Source organism: Trichechus manatus, unplaced genomic scaffold, assembly GCF_000243295.1.
Source record: "Trichechus manatus latirostris isolate Lorelei unplaced genomic scaffold, TriManLat1.0 scaffold00164, whole genome shotgun sequence".
NCBI lineage: Eukaryota > Metazoa > Chordata > Mammalia > Sirenia > Trichechidae > Trichechus > Trichechus manatus.
Window position 1 is genome coordinate 5184422 of NW_004444100.1, and position 13987 is coordinate 5198408.

Consider the following 13987-nt stretch of genomic DNA (forward strand, 5'->3'; position numbering starts at 1 on the left):
AAGATCTATCCTGAAGTACAATGCTGTCAGTGGTACGATAATACCCACATGCCTACAAGGCAGGCCAGTTAATACGACTACTATTCAAATTTACGTACCAACCACTAAGGCCAAAGATGAAGAAATTGAAGATTTTTACCAACTTCTGCAGTCTGAAATTGATCAAACATGCAATCAAGATGTATTGATAATTATTGTTGATTGGAATGTGAAAGTTGGAAACAAAGAAGAAAGAACAGTAGTTGGAAAATATGGCCTTGATGATAGAAATGACGCTGGAGATTGCATGACAGAATTTTGAAAGCCCAGCGACTTATTCATTGCAAAAACCTTTTTTCACCAACATTAACGGCGACTCTACATGTGGACCTCGCCAGATGGAATACAAAGGAATCAAATCGACTACGTTGCGGAAGGAGACTATGGAAAAGCTCAATATCATCAGTCAGAACAAGGCCAGAGGCCATCAAGGATTTCATTTTACTTGAACCCACAATTAACGCCCATGGAAGCAGCAGTCAAGAAATAAAATGATACATTGCATTGGGCAAATCTGCTGCAAAAGATCTCTTTAAAGTGTTCAAAAGCAAAGATGTCACTTTAAGGACTAAGGTGTGCCTGACCTAAGCCATAGTATTTTCAATCTCCTCAGATGCACGTGAAAGCTGGACAATGAATAAGGAAGACCAAGAAGAATTGATGCCTTTGAATTATGGTGTTGGCAGAGAATATTGAATATACCACAGACTGCCAGCAGAACAAACAAGTCTGTCTTGGAAGAAGTACAGCCAGAGGGTTCCTTGGAAGAGAAGATGGCGAGACTTTGTCTCACATACTTTGGATGTGACATTAGGAGAGACTAGTCCCTGGAGAAGGACATCATGCTTGGTAAGGTAGCAGGTTAGTGAAAAAGAGGAAGACCCTTGATGAGATGGATGGACACAGTGGCTGCAACAGTGGACTCAAACATAACAACGATTGTGAGGATGGTGCAGGACCAAGCAATGTTTCGTTCTGTTGTACATAGGGTCACTATGAGTTGAAACTGACTCGACGGCACCTAACAACAACAACTGGATAATGCAAAAAAACTTTTAGCTATTTTCATATGTAATAATATTGATATTGCTTCTCTGAAACTATCATATATTTTATGAGATAAAGAATATAAGTAATTATATTCATGATATTGGGAACCATGACTTTTATTATAAGAGAAAAGCGACAAATATAAAATCAAAGAAGTTCAGTAGAATTTCTAAAATCCTAAGTTTGAATGAGAAATGTCATTGTGAACTCAAGATGTTCTTATCTTAAAAAAGAATTCCTATCTCTGTCCATTTAAAAGACTTAGAAATAATAATGACCAACTTAGTAACTATGTGTACCCACAGCACCCAGAATGTGGTCTTTAAATACAATTTCCCTCTAAAATGAATGAGGCAAGTCCTTGTAGAAAAAGCTGATTCCAGGTTTAGGTCAGGAAATGTATGAGATGAACCTTGAACATCTTGTCATGTACAAGCAGGGAAGTTATCAGTGACTATTTAAGGTTATGTCAGAAGGATTTAGAAGCCAACCTTTCAGGACCCTATTATTTTCAGCTTTGATTTTCTTTCTTTTTTTTTTTAATACCATGTGTTTTCATTAATGGAAGCATGCTGAGTCATGGAGTGTGTTTAAATTTTTGGTTGGTAATATGGATTTTTGAAAAATATTATTTGGGAATACATGGGTCCCAAAAACCTCAGGGGCATTCTTCAGCACCAGGATTGGTGGGTGCCTGTCTGTCCCACTGTTCATGGGTGGCAGGATTTATTGTGACACACAGACACAAAATCCAAACCCACCAGGGATCCCTACCTATCACAAGGAAACCATAAATATGCTTATAAGGCTTATCTAGCTGTACAAAAGCCAAAAGAGACAAAATTTTTACCCGATCACACTTTCTGGATGCACTGCCTCACATTTAAGGCTGATACCCCATCTATTTTGCTTCAATGAACATTTCTTTTGCCTTTCACCTTTACACAAGTCCCCACTGGAGGGCAACAAATACTTTTAGCAGGAAAAGTAGGTGGCATAGTGGTTAAAAGCTATGGCTGCTAACCAAAAGGTGGGCAGTTCGAATCCACCAGATGCTCCTTGGAAACTCTATGGGGCAGTTCTACTCTGTCCCATAGGGTCGCTATGAGTCGGAATCAACTCGACGGCAATGGGTTTGGTTTTTTTTTTTTTTGGTAAGAAACCTGAGAGTTGGAAAAAGTAGACGGGATACCATATGTCCCACAGGTCATGAAAGGCTTAAAAGGACTCCCACTGACCAAAGATGGGACAATCTGAGCTTCAAAAAGAATAACTGTAGTGTACTGAAGTACATATACTATGTCAAAATCAATGAGTTAATAAAAATAGATAATAAGTGGAAAAAAGCTCATTGTTACCTTTGGAAGATAACAGTGAATTAACTCATTGAAAATTACTTAACAGAGGAAAAGATTCAAGCATTTATTATGTCTTTCTTGAACAAAGTGTATCTCAGAGGAACTAAGAAGTTGATGAGGGAAAGTTTTTTATCTAAGAACTCCAGTTATTAAATGGTGAAGGAGCGACGGAATTAGAATATCACGAATTTGCAAGCACTAATGGAATAAGGGCTTCAGGCAGTTACCATGAATGGCTGCTAAAACTATTAAATGAAAGCTGATGGAAAATGCTAAAATGTATGGCTAAGGCCAACAACAACTGAACCCAGTAATCAATTCTAACTGCACAAAAAGACAACTAGACATTATGTGTCTCCTGAAGGAAGTAGAGGATGTACTGTCCTTGCCAAAAATTCAAACCTAAATCTGACCAAGCTTCTCTACGTAGGCTTCAGTTACATGGAATTCAGGTGATAGATACACAGTACGAGTATGCAAGTAGTAAACTCCAGAATGTGGAAAACTCTGCAGGACAAATATCTTGGCTTCCTCAACAAATAAATAGCATGAAAACAAAAGAGGGAGGGGTAGCCTATGGATTAAAAGAGATTAAAAGATGTATCAGCCAATGCCAAGGATAGGATTTGTGATAGAGGTTTTTTGAAAAACAGAAAAAATTATGGACAATCGGAAAAATGTGAAAATATTTGATAATATTCAAGACATATTGTTAATTTTTAACTGTAATAATGATGCTGTAGTTTTGTTAATACATATGTTTTTAACTTAATTAAACTTTCTGAGCTATTCAAAGAATGGAAAAAAAAAAGCCCCTATTAACTGGATGGTGCATAGAAGAAATGTCATAGCATTTTCGGAACAAGCCAAAGGTAGTACTTATAAATTATAGCTGCACGATATGTAGCATAATGTGTAAATTTTACATTCTGCAAATAAAAGTCAAAGCCACAAATAATAAGTAGCACTAATATGTTGCTACATTTACTCACTGTGTATTAATGGCAGAGACAATTTTTTTTTCTGAGGTAAAAGGGTGTCTGGGGGCCATACTCTCGAGGTTTCTCCAGTCTCTTTTAGGCCAGTAAATCTGGTCTTTTTTTTTGTAAGTTAGAATTATGCTCTACATCCTTCTCCAGCTCTGTCCAGAACCCTCTGGTGTGATCCTGGTGAGAGCACTCAGTGGTGGTAGCCGGGCACCATCTAGCTGTACTGGACTCAGGCCGGTGGAGGCCTTGGTAGCTGTGGACAATTAGTCCTTTGGACTAATCTTTTCCTTGTATCCTGTTCTCTTCATTCTCCCTTGCTCCCGAAGGGTTGAGACCAGTGGAGTATCTTAGATGGCCGCTCACAGGCTTTTAAGACCTCAGACACTACTCACCAAGGTAGAATGTAGAGCCTTGTCTTTATAAGCTGTGTCATGCCAATTGAGCTAGATGTTCCCCGAGACCATGGTCCCCAGAGCCCTCCGCCCAGCAATTCAGTCCCTCAGGGAGTTTGGATGTGTCTATGGGGCTTCCATGACCTTTCCTTGTACAGGTAGTGCTAGTTTCCCCTGTATTGTGTACTGTCTCACCCTTCACCCAAGATACCACTTATCTATTGCCTATTAAGTATTTCCCCCCCACCCCTCCCATCCCTGGTAACCAACAAAGATTGTTACATTTTGTGTGTGAACTTTTTCATGGGTTTTTACAATAGAGGTCTCATACAATATTTGTCCTTTAGTGATTGACTTATTTCACTCAGCATAATGTCCTCCAGTTTCATCCATGTTATGAGATGCTTCACAGATTCATTGCTGTTCTTTCTCGTTGCATAGTACTCCATTGTGTGTATGTACCATAGTTTGTTTATCCATTCATCTGTTGATGGGCATCTACGTTGCTTCCATCATTTTGCTATTGTGAACAATGCTGCCATGAACATAGGTGTGCATATGTCTATTCGAGTGATGACTCTTATTTCTCTAGGATCTGGATTGAATGGTATGTCTATTTCTAGCTTTCTGAGGAAGCGCCATATCATTTTCCAAAATGGTTGTATCGTTTTGCATTCCCACCAGCAGTGCATAAGAGTTCCCATATCCCCGCAGCCGCTCCAACATTTGTTATTTCCAGTGTTTTTGATTCGTGCCAGTAATGTGGGGGTGAGATGGTATCTCACTGTGGTTTTAATTTGCATTTCGGCAGAGACAATTTTTGCAGATCAACTTGTACAAACAGGAAGAAGCTACCTCTACTAAGAAGTAAAGCAATATCCCTGTGGGTGGATTTAGGCCCTTCCTGGTTCTTTAGATTTGTGTTTACAGAACAGGTTGTTGTAAAGATTTCCTTAAAAAGGAATACTTTTTGAATGATAACTGATGATTTATCCTAATAATACATAATAAGAGCCACAAAGAAGCTCAGTGATGTTGAAATTCCTTCCGATGGAGTGAAAAAGGAAAAAAATCCATCCCTGCTCCTCATCTGCCCACCTCCTCCCACGACCCTCTGCTTGACTGTCACTGCAGATATTCCTTATCCTATAATCATTCTCAAAGTTGTCAAAGACTGGTAGTATTCCTTCAAGATACTCAGAATGCCCTCTTAAGAAAAGAAAGCTTCGCAGTCTTATAAGGAGAAATCATTTCTCCTAAAATTGCTGGTCTACTCCCTGAGCTCACCCATGTTCCATTTTACCTTCCTGTATGTCATCTTGACTTTTGAGATCAGAGAGTGGGTGTTCTAATTGTCTGCAAGAGTATTGAAGACAAGAAACCTGACAGAAGAGAAATCAAGAGACAATATTGAGCATGTTTCTCAGCAACCTTTCACATTAGAGAAAGCTAGGAGGGCACCATAAAACTAGCAAGGAAGTTAAACTGGAACTTGAAGGTTAAAAATGTATGCTGATGTGTAAAGAATGTGGGACTGCCATAAAACAGCTAAATTATATATTATAGTTTACATTATTATCTAAACCTGCATATTGGTACAATCATTTCTGTTCTATAAAACTGGTGTCTTAGTTCAAATGTCATTCTATAAAATGAGATTTTGCAATAGATTTTTTAAGCTAATCTTAGTGGTGCTAAGTGCTCCAAATAGCAAAAATTTTAGAGCATTTGGCCAGTGAACAACTGTAATTTATTTCTGGTCATCAAGTGTCACTAAACTTTGGATACCACAGAAGATGGTGATGAAAGGGAATCCGTGAAGATAATTAGCACAATGTAGTTAAACGTTCTCATTTTACAAAATTTAAAAGCAAAGACCTACAGAAAGTGAACTCCTTGGCCAACGGCTGTCAGTTTAGAGTCTATCTTTTTTCAGTGTGACATAATATCAGTAAATAGCTACCCTTCTAGCAAATAAGAAGGAGCCCTGGTGGCGCAGTGGTTAAAGTGTGGGCTGCTAACCAAAAGGTCAGCAGTTCGAACCCACCACCTGCTCTGTGGGAGAAAGATGTGGTAGTCTGCTTCAGTAAAGATTTACAGCCTTGAAAACCCTACAGAGCAGTTCTACCCTGTCCTATAGGGTCCTATGAGACAGAATCAACTTGATGGCAGTGGGTTTTCTAGTAAATAGCTAGATGGTGGCCGAGCCGGAACTACGATTCAAATCTCCCAGTTCCAAGAGTAAGCCTCTTTGCACAACATCACAGAAAGCTAATCTGGCCATTAAAACACCCATGACCTCAAGGTGAGTTAGAGGACTACACATCTATAATTAAATCTTCCATAGACTCTCTTCTGTATTACACAAATACCTTGAATAGAGAAATTCCATAGCCAAGGTATAAGATGGCTGAAGCATGCCTAATTTTAGATAGTTTATAATTTCCCTGCTGTATTACTTAGAATTCTTTGGCTCTAAATGGAAAAAATATTTTTATCTCAAGCTAACTGAAACAAAAAAAAGTAATTGATAGATTTATATAACTGAGAATCTCATTGTCTCCAGGATCTGGTCTTGCTCCATCTCTCAATTCCACTCACCATTTTGCCTTTATTTTTGGACTCAGTAGTAAGATAGCTGCCAACAGTTCCAGCCAATATTTCAACAAATTCAAATTCAGCAGAAAAGATGGTAGGTATTACACCAAGTCCTGAGAGTCAGTCTGATTGGGCAAAATTGGGTTATGGCATGTTACTTCTCTACTCAAAATCCCCCAATATCTCCTTATTTTCCTGAGAACAAAAGCCAAAATCCCTACAACGGCCTACAAGGTTGTACACAATCTAGCCCCCAATACTCTCTGAACTAGTCTCCTACTGTTCTCCCCATTGTGCAGCCATATTTGATTCCTTGCTATTTCTTGAACATACCAGGCATAATCCCACTTAACGGCTTTTTACACTAACAAGACAGGCTGTTCCCTCTGTCTGGCATGCTCTTCCTCTAAATATCTACCTGACTAAATCTCACCTCTTTTAAGTCATTATCCTAGGCATCTGGCCATAGAATAGAGCTCTTTCACTTTTCTTTATAGTTTTAGCTTCTCTTCCCGGCCCTTGCTTTTATCCTCCTGGACCTCCACGCTTATCAAATAGATAACTTGAGTTTGGGTATGTAAGTCTAGGAGGGTTTTTCCCAAGTGTGTATGTAATGGGTGGGTTCATTAATCACTGTTCCAGCTTGCTCAGTTCAAGGCCCCCACCTTTCTCACAATCCTGCTAGGTATCCTGGATCATAAAGGAAGTACCCATATGGGATGGACCAACACTCAACACAGAGGAAACAAGATCTTGTTGTCCACTGGGGAGTCTGCCAGTAAGACATAGTCCTCTATGTAGAGCATAATTCTCTATAATGTGCAGACTAAAAACAACTGGCCTAGACTCTGGGCGCAGCAACAGGAGATTCTCACTGAAGTGAAGACTCAACTATCCACTGGTCAGGATTTAACTAAATAGCACACTTCACTTGCTAGTTTCTGGGCAATGTGCTCTTTCTGTCTTGGACAATTTTGCAGAACCTAGTTCCAGATTTAACTCTCCCTAACCATGCCTCTACTCACCATTTTTCAATATTCTCCTGAGTTCTTACCCAACAACTTCCTTATTTTTACCATGAAACACAAAAGCCACATTTTCATCTTTTATTTCGTTATACACATGGAAGTTTCATCAAAACCAGAAGTCTGTCAACTGTCAACTGCCTCAAAAGACCACAAATAACCTGTTGATTAAGCAAAGCCTATTTTATTCTTTATTGTAGTAAGGGAGGCTACTACCTTGACAGAGTCATACGAGGGTCTTGGGAGGGAGAGGTTGAGGATGGTTATTATTAGTTTTGGGGATTTAGAGGAGTCTTTATTGGGATTGGATAAAATTTATGTTATAATAGTTTACTATTGGCTAACAAGGTGGAGGTTTTGAAGGGACTCTTGAAAAATAAGTAAACCTTGGTTTGATTTAAGTGAGTGATTTTCCTAGGGAGCAAACTATAGTCCTGAGAGAGGGCTTGTTGAGCAGTCTATTTTTCCAGTTTAGTTCTTAATCCTATTAAGCTATGTGGGTGCAGGCAAGTTGTTCTCAGCTCAAATCGTTAGCAACCCAAAATTCAGTTTTCCTTAGTCTTCAGTTACTCCTTGGAGAAAATAAATGCTTGTATTTGGGGGTGTGTGTTTTTGTAGGGGTACTAGGTAACCCCCCCCATCATGAAAAGGGTCAATTTTTTTCTTTAAAAATAGTAAAGAAGAGAAAAAGGGGTATCATGGGTTGAATTGTGTTCCCAAAAATATGTGTCAACTTGGCTAGGCCATGATTCCCAGTATAGTGTAGTTTACCCACCGTTTTGTGATCTAATGTGATATCCTATGTGTTGTAAATTCTAATCTTTATGATGTTAATGAGGCAGGATTAGAAGCAATTATGTTAATGAGGTAGGACTCAATCTACAGGATTAGGCTGTATCTTGAGTCAATCTCTTCTGAGGTATAAAAGAGAGAAGCAAACAGAGAGAAGAGGGACCTCATACCACCAAGAAAGCAGTGCCAGGAGCAGAGCGTGTCCTTTGGACCCGGGATCCCTGTGCTGAGAAGCTCCTAGACCAGGGTAAGATCAATGACAAGGATCTTCCTCCAGAGCTGACAGAGAAAGCCTTCCCCTGGAGCTGGCACCCTGAATTCAGATTTCTACCGTACTAGATGAGGAGAGAATAAATTTGTTTGTTAAAGCCATCTGCTTGTGGTATTTCTGTTATAGCAGCACTAGATAACTAAGACAAAAAAAACCCAAAAAAACAAAAAACACAAAACTGTTGCCACTGAGTCGATTCTGACTCATACCAACCCTATAGGACAGAGTAGAACTGCCTTATGGGATCTCCAAGGAGCGCCTGATGGATTCAAACTGCTGACCTTTTGGTTAGCAGCCTAGCTCTTAACCACTACACCACCAGGGTTTCCAACTAAGATGGGGAGAGGGACTAAATTTCCATATTAAGAATGGAAGGGTAGTTAAGTTTATAACTCACTATATATAACCAAAGGATCCCAGGTGGTGTAGTGGTTAAGCACTTGGCCGCTAATCGAAAGGTCGGTGGTTTGAACCCACTAGCTGCTCCTAGGGAGAGCAATGTAGCAGTCTGCTTCCCTAAAACTTTACAACCTACAAAACCCCATGGGGTAGTTCTACTCTGTCCTGTAGGGTCGTTAGGAGTTGGAACCAACTTGACAGCAAGGGTATACATAGCTAAAATATGACTGTAATGATTGTCACCTAAACACTAGCAGTTTTTATCTCCGGATGATTTTTGTATTCTTTTGTCCCTTTTTATATTTTTCAAATTTTCTAGAATTAATATGTACTACTTTGGGAATAAAAACAAATTAACCAAAGACAATTTCTGTTTTTATTTCTTACAGTAGTTAATTGTTCACAAAGGTTAACAAAGACTGTGTGACTTCTTTTCCTGTTGTAATTACCTGTTCTGAGTGGTTACAAGTTTAACTCTAAAGACATTTGGATAATTGAGAACGGAAGAAATTGCCTTTCAAAACTGAAGATAATATATCCCCTTTTCTTGTCTTCTTCATCACTTTCATTACCAAATACAATGTGCAAAAATATATTAAAAGAACGTTAACAGAGATAGAAAAAAATGAGTAAATAAAATAAATAAAGCCACATTATGACTTTGCCTTTGGGCTATTCCAGGGATGGTAGTAGAGGAATAAGGATAAATCATGGGCAATAGCAACATTCTCACTTTGGATGAGAACCTTTGCATCAAATCTTCAGAAATGTTTGGTTTAATATGTATTCTTCCAACTGAAGGTAACATAGCTGGTGAGGCTTTAAAAAGTGTTCTTATGGAATAATAAGACCAGATGGTTAAAAGAACTTTAGAGTCTTCATGCCCATAGGCATTTCCCAAAAATATATTCATGGGACACTTGTTCTATGGGACACTAAGGGATGGTCTATAAAGAAAGGGTTGCATGGTAGGATTTCTCAGTATCAATTTGTATAGCAAATCTCTAGGAGGGTAATAGTGTAGGTAGAATTTCCCAAATTTACTTCTCCACCAGCCACTAGTGTTGGTGGAATACATTATAAGAAAAAGTGTTTTTCTGAACCCTTGATAAAAACTCAATTTTTAAGTCAACCACATTTTAATTTAACAATGTTCATCATAACCCTGTTTATACAGTATCTGTTACTTAAGATCCTCTTTAACACTGGCCACCATTACAAGTATGGGTATTGAGGAAGAGAAAAATGAACTATCTTACCAAGGACCCAAAGATGCTGAAATTGGGCCTGGAATAAAAAACTTCTATCTAACAAGTGTCCACTCAAACATATTTTTAAAAAATCAGTAAGGCTATAAGTAGTTTTACTTCTCATCAGCTTTTCCTAGACCTTACCACAGTTATGCTCAGGCAACCAATAGCAAGGAGCCTTTAGGATACAAAGAAATACCAGGAATTTCATTAAACTTTAAAACTTGAACTATTCTTTATAAACATTTATAGAAAAATTATATACAATTGTCTTTGGCTTAGTCCTATTTCTCTTAGGCTCTTAAAATGAGCTCATTTCCAGATTTATTTTTAATTAATTTGTTAATTTGGGAAGTAATTAAAAATGTTCTCACTTTTCAAGTGAAGTATTCAGATTTATATTTATAGTATAAATGATGTGAGGATTTGGGAGCTTGAATCCCTTGATTCTCTTCATAAAAGAAGATATATAGACAATCAACAAGCATAATGTCTTTAAAATATGCTATTCGATGATTTTGAAAGTAGTATAGAGCCAGCGCTATGGGCAGGGGTTTGGGGCGCTTTCTCTGGATTCTCCCCATCCTCCGACCCTGTGAGAGCCTGCTGGGGTTCTGGGAGAAGCCAGCAGGAGGGTGGGAACTGCCCAATGACTTAAATTTCCAGAAGCTTCATATCCTGGAGCTTCTGCAATTCATCAAGATTTCCAGTTTGATCTTCCTACCAGCTTGTGTGGCATCTGGTGGCTGAGATTAAGTTAAGCTGCCAGCCTTCTGACTCATAACAAGTTCAGGAGCATATACACCATCCCATTTGAAGATGAAGCTTCTGACAGAATGAGGAAACAGAAATTTCAAAGATTACTTTCCCAGAGTCATATTGCTGGTAAGGATTCACCCAAAATCGTCTTCACACTCTGAAACTACCACCCTCCACTGCCAACAGGGACTCAGATTTCAGTATAATACAAGGAAGAACTTTTTAACAATGGCAGAAAAAGTCATATAAACTGTTAAAATTTCAGACAATACAAATTGCCCAAAATAGAGGATGGAAGACCTCTTACAGTCCTACAGGTCAGTATAGAATCTATACTGCAGATCCTTAGATTTCTATTTGTTTCTTTCTTTCTTCTTCTATAACATACCATGCCTTTAACAGGTAAGGAAATCAAATAGTTCACTTAAACAATTGGCTCCAAGACATTCTTAAATTCCAATAATAGGATTAGAAGGCATGATTTCTGAATCTATTAGCTAATTGAATCAGGTTCCATACATACTGTATATTGTTTAATATCGGCTTTCCTTAATGATTAATACGGATTCAAGGTTGGAGGTGTGAAGTAGGGGAAACCACCAATTATGCATGCACGTACTGTTATGTAGGCAGTGTTCACATATACTGCTTAAGTAGCTTTAGTAGGGAAACACTTCTTCAAACTTTGGATACAGTGATTAGGCTGTGACAGCTGTTATTTTCAAGAGTTCAATTTATGCAAATATATAAATTTGCTAGTTTGTTTTCCATTAACATCATCAGAGGACAAAAGAGAAATGTAGTAGATTCATGCCAATATAATTTTAAATGATTATTACATTGCTATTCCTTTTCTATCCAAATAGCTTATAAATTTCTTTCTTCATTTTATAAAAAGTTTTAAAAAAGCGTTGAACATAAAGCTTCATGACAGATTAAAGGAGGGAAAAATGTGAATGGGTAAGCAATAAGGCTCAGAAGGAAACATTTGATACTGGGGAATATGTACCTTATAGAAGAAAACAAGAATACCTCCTCAGGCTTCAACAATAACTCTATTTCTCTGTAGTTAGCTATATTATAATTCAGAGATAAATGGAAACATTTCATGAATAATCAGCAGTTTGGGAAGCTATTTTTTATTATTTGACTAACAAGTCTTTCATTTCCAAAGCATCATAGCATCAGAGAAAAAAAAAGTGCTTTCACTGAGATAAAATTGACATTCAAAAACTCCCTACATAGAACCATGCCTCGGGTTTGAAGTTTTCATTTGTTTGTTTTTTAATAACTCTTTATTGCTTTTGCAGCTCACTCCTACAATTCTATTAGCACAGACTTTTGCCTATCACTACTATGATGGCAGTGGTTAAGAGCTCGGCTGCTAACCAAAATATCAGCAGTTCGAATCTACCAGCCACTCCTTGGAAACCCTATGGAGCAGTTCTACTCTCTCCTATAGGGTCGCTGTGGGTCGGAATTGACTCAATGGCAACAGGTTTTTTTTTTTTACTATAATGGGAGAGTCATGTAGGAAGGTATTTCTTTCCTCTTTTGGGGAAGAGTGTGGAGATCATGAAGGCATTGTAATTTAAAGGCTGGAGTTTTGGTGGGGGGAGATATTTTCCTTGAAAATCGTGTTTCCAGTTTGTTCACCTTATTCTAGACATCCATTCATTTTTCAAATATCTGTTGAGCATCTGCTGTGTGGTTGGCATCAGGATAATAAATCTCCACCCTCAAGGAAATGACTGTCTATGTAGCAGAGAGAAAGAGACAGGTTTCCAGATGTCCTCAATTAAAAATACCAGACCCTGGTTGGGGAGGTAGAAATTTATATTTATATATTTAATTTCAAAATAATTTATTTGGTGTTGGACTAAATAATTTTATAATTTAAAGTTTTGAGAAGCAGTTACTTATTTCAGAGTTGTTTGGGATTTTGAGAAACTAAAATATGTGCAGTTTTAAAATGTTTGCTTTACTGGCGAGGAAGTAAATATACTATGTATTGGTTTCATTACTGGACACCTGCCAGCCCTAAAGGAAATGGCAAATGGCATGATGGTGGCTCCGAGGAGCAGATATTGTCAGGGGACCATGACACCAGAAGCTTCCCAGCAGCAAATACAATGTCTGGACTGATTCTTAGAGGATGAGGAGCAATTTGCTAGGTGAAATGGGTAGGCTTTAGGAATGGAAAGTAAGGCAGGCCAGGCTGAAAGAACCTCATGAGGGAAGGAAAAATAGCATGGAGTTCAGAGAACCATAAATAGTTTGGGGTCATTAGAGTATAAAGCTCTGTAGGTAATGGTGACAAATAGGCTAAAAATAAGGTCAAGCAATGAGCCTAGATGGTGTTGATGAAGAATTAGTAAATTATCTTAAGGGGGTTAATGACATTGTCATATTTGTGATTTAGAAAACAAAAAAAAAGAGAGAGAAAAACATCACTGTGCTTCACTGTGAAGAAAGGATTAGAAGGGAACAATATTTTAGGTAGGAAGTATAAGGAGGCTGACATAGTCATTCATGGGAGAGATAACAGTGACTTTAGATACAATGGAAACTGTATTAATTTATTCAGTTGTATTAAGGGTTTAAAAAATATTTGAAGACCAGCTGTTCATTTGGTGTTGTAGGCATGTAAGTTTTCTACCCAATAGCCATTTTCCTCTTTATTCTTTGCTAACTGTTCCCTGGTATTGAGTAGCCATGTATTTCGGGGAAGACTGGACACTCTTCCCAACCAAAGGGGGTAAATCTTGATAGTTGAAGCAAATCATGGTATTTCAATTCCCAGAGCTCTACCAATTTAGGAATGAGAATGAGATGCAATTCTGGCCAATAAGATTTGAGAGAAAGACTCCTGAGAGCTTTTCATTAGTCTTGAAAAAGGAACCCAAGAAAGAAACTTTCTTTATTCTGGCTTTTGGACATTTTTGTAGATGAATGGGGCTGCTGCAATTAAGAGTGAACAGTTTTAGGACAAAAGCCAACATTTAGGGAATCAAAGGTCACAAAGATGGCAGGAACCTGAGTTCTTTTTTTTTTTTTTTTTTTTT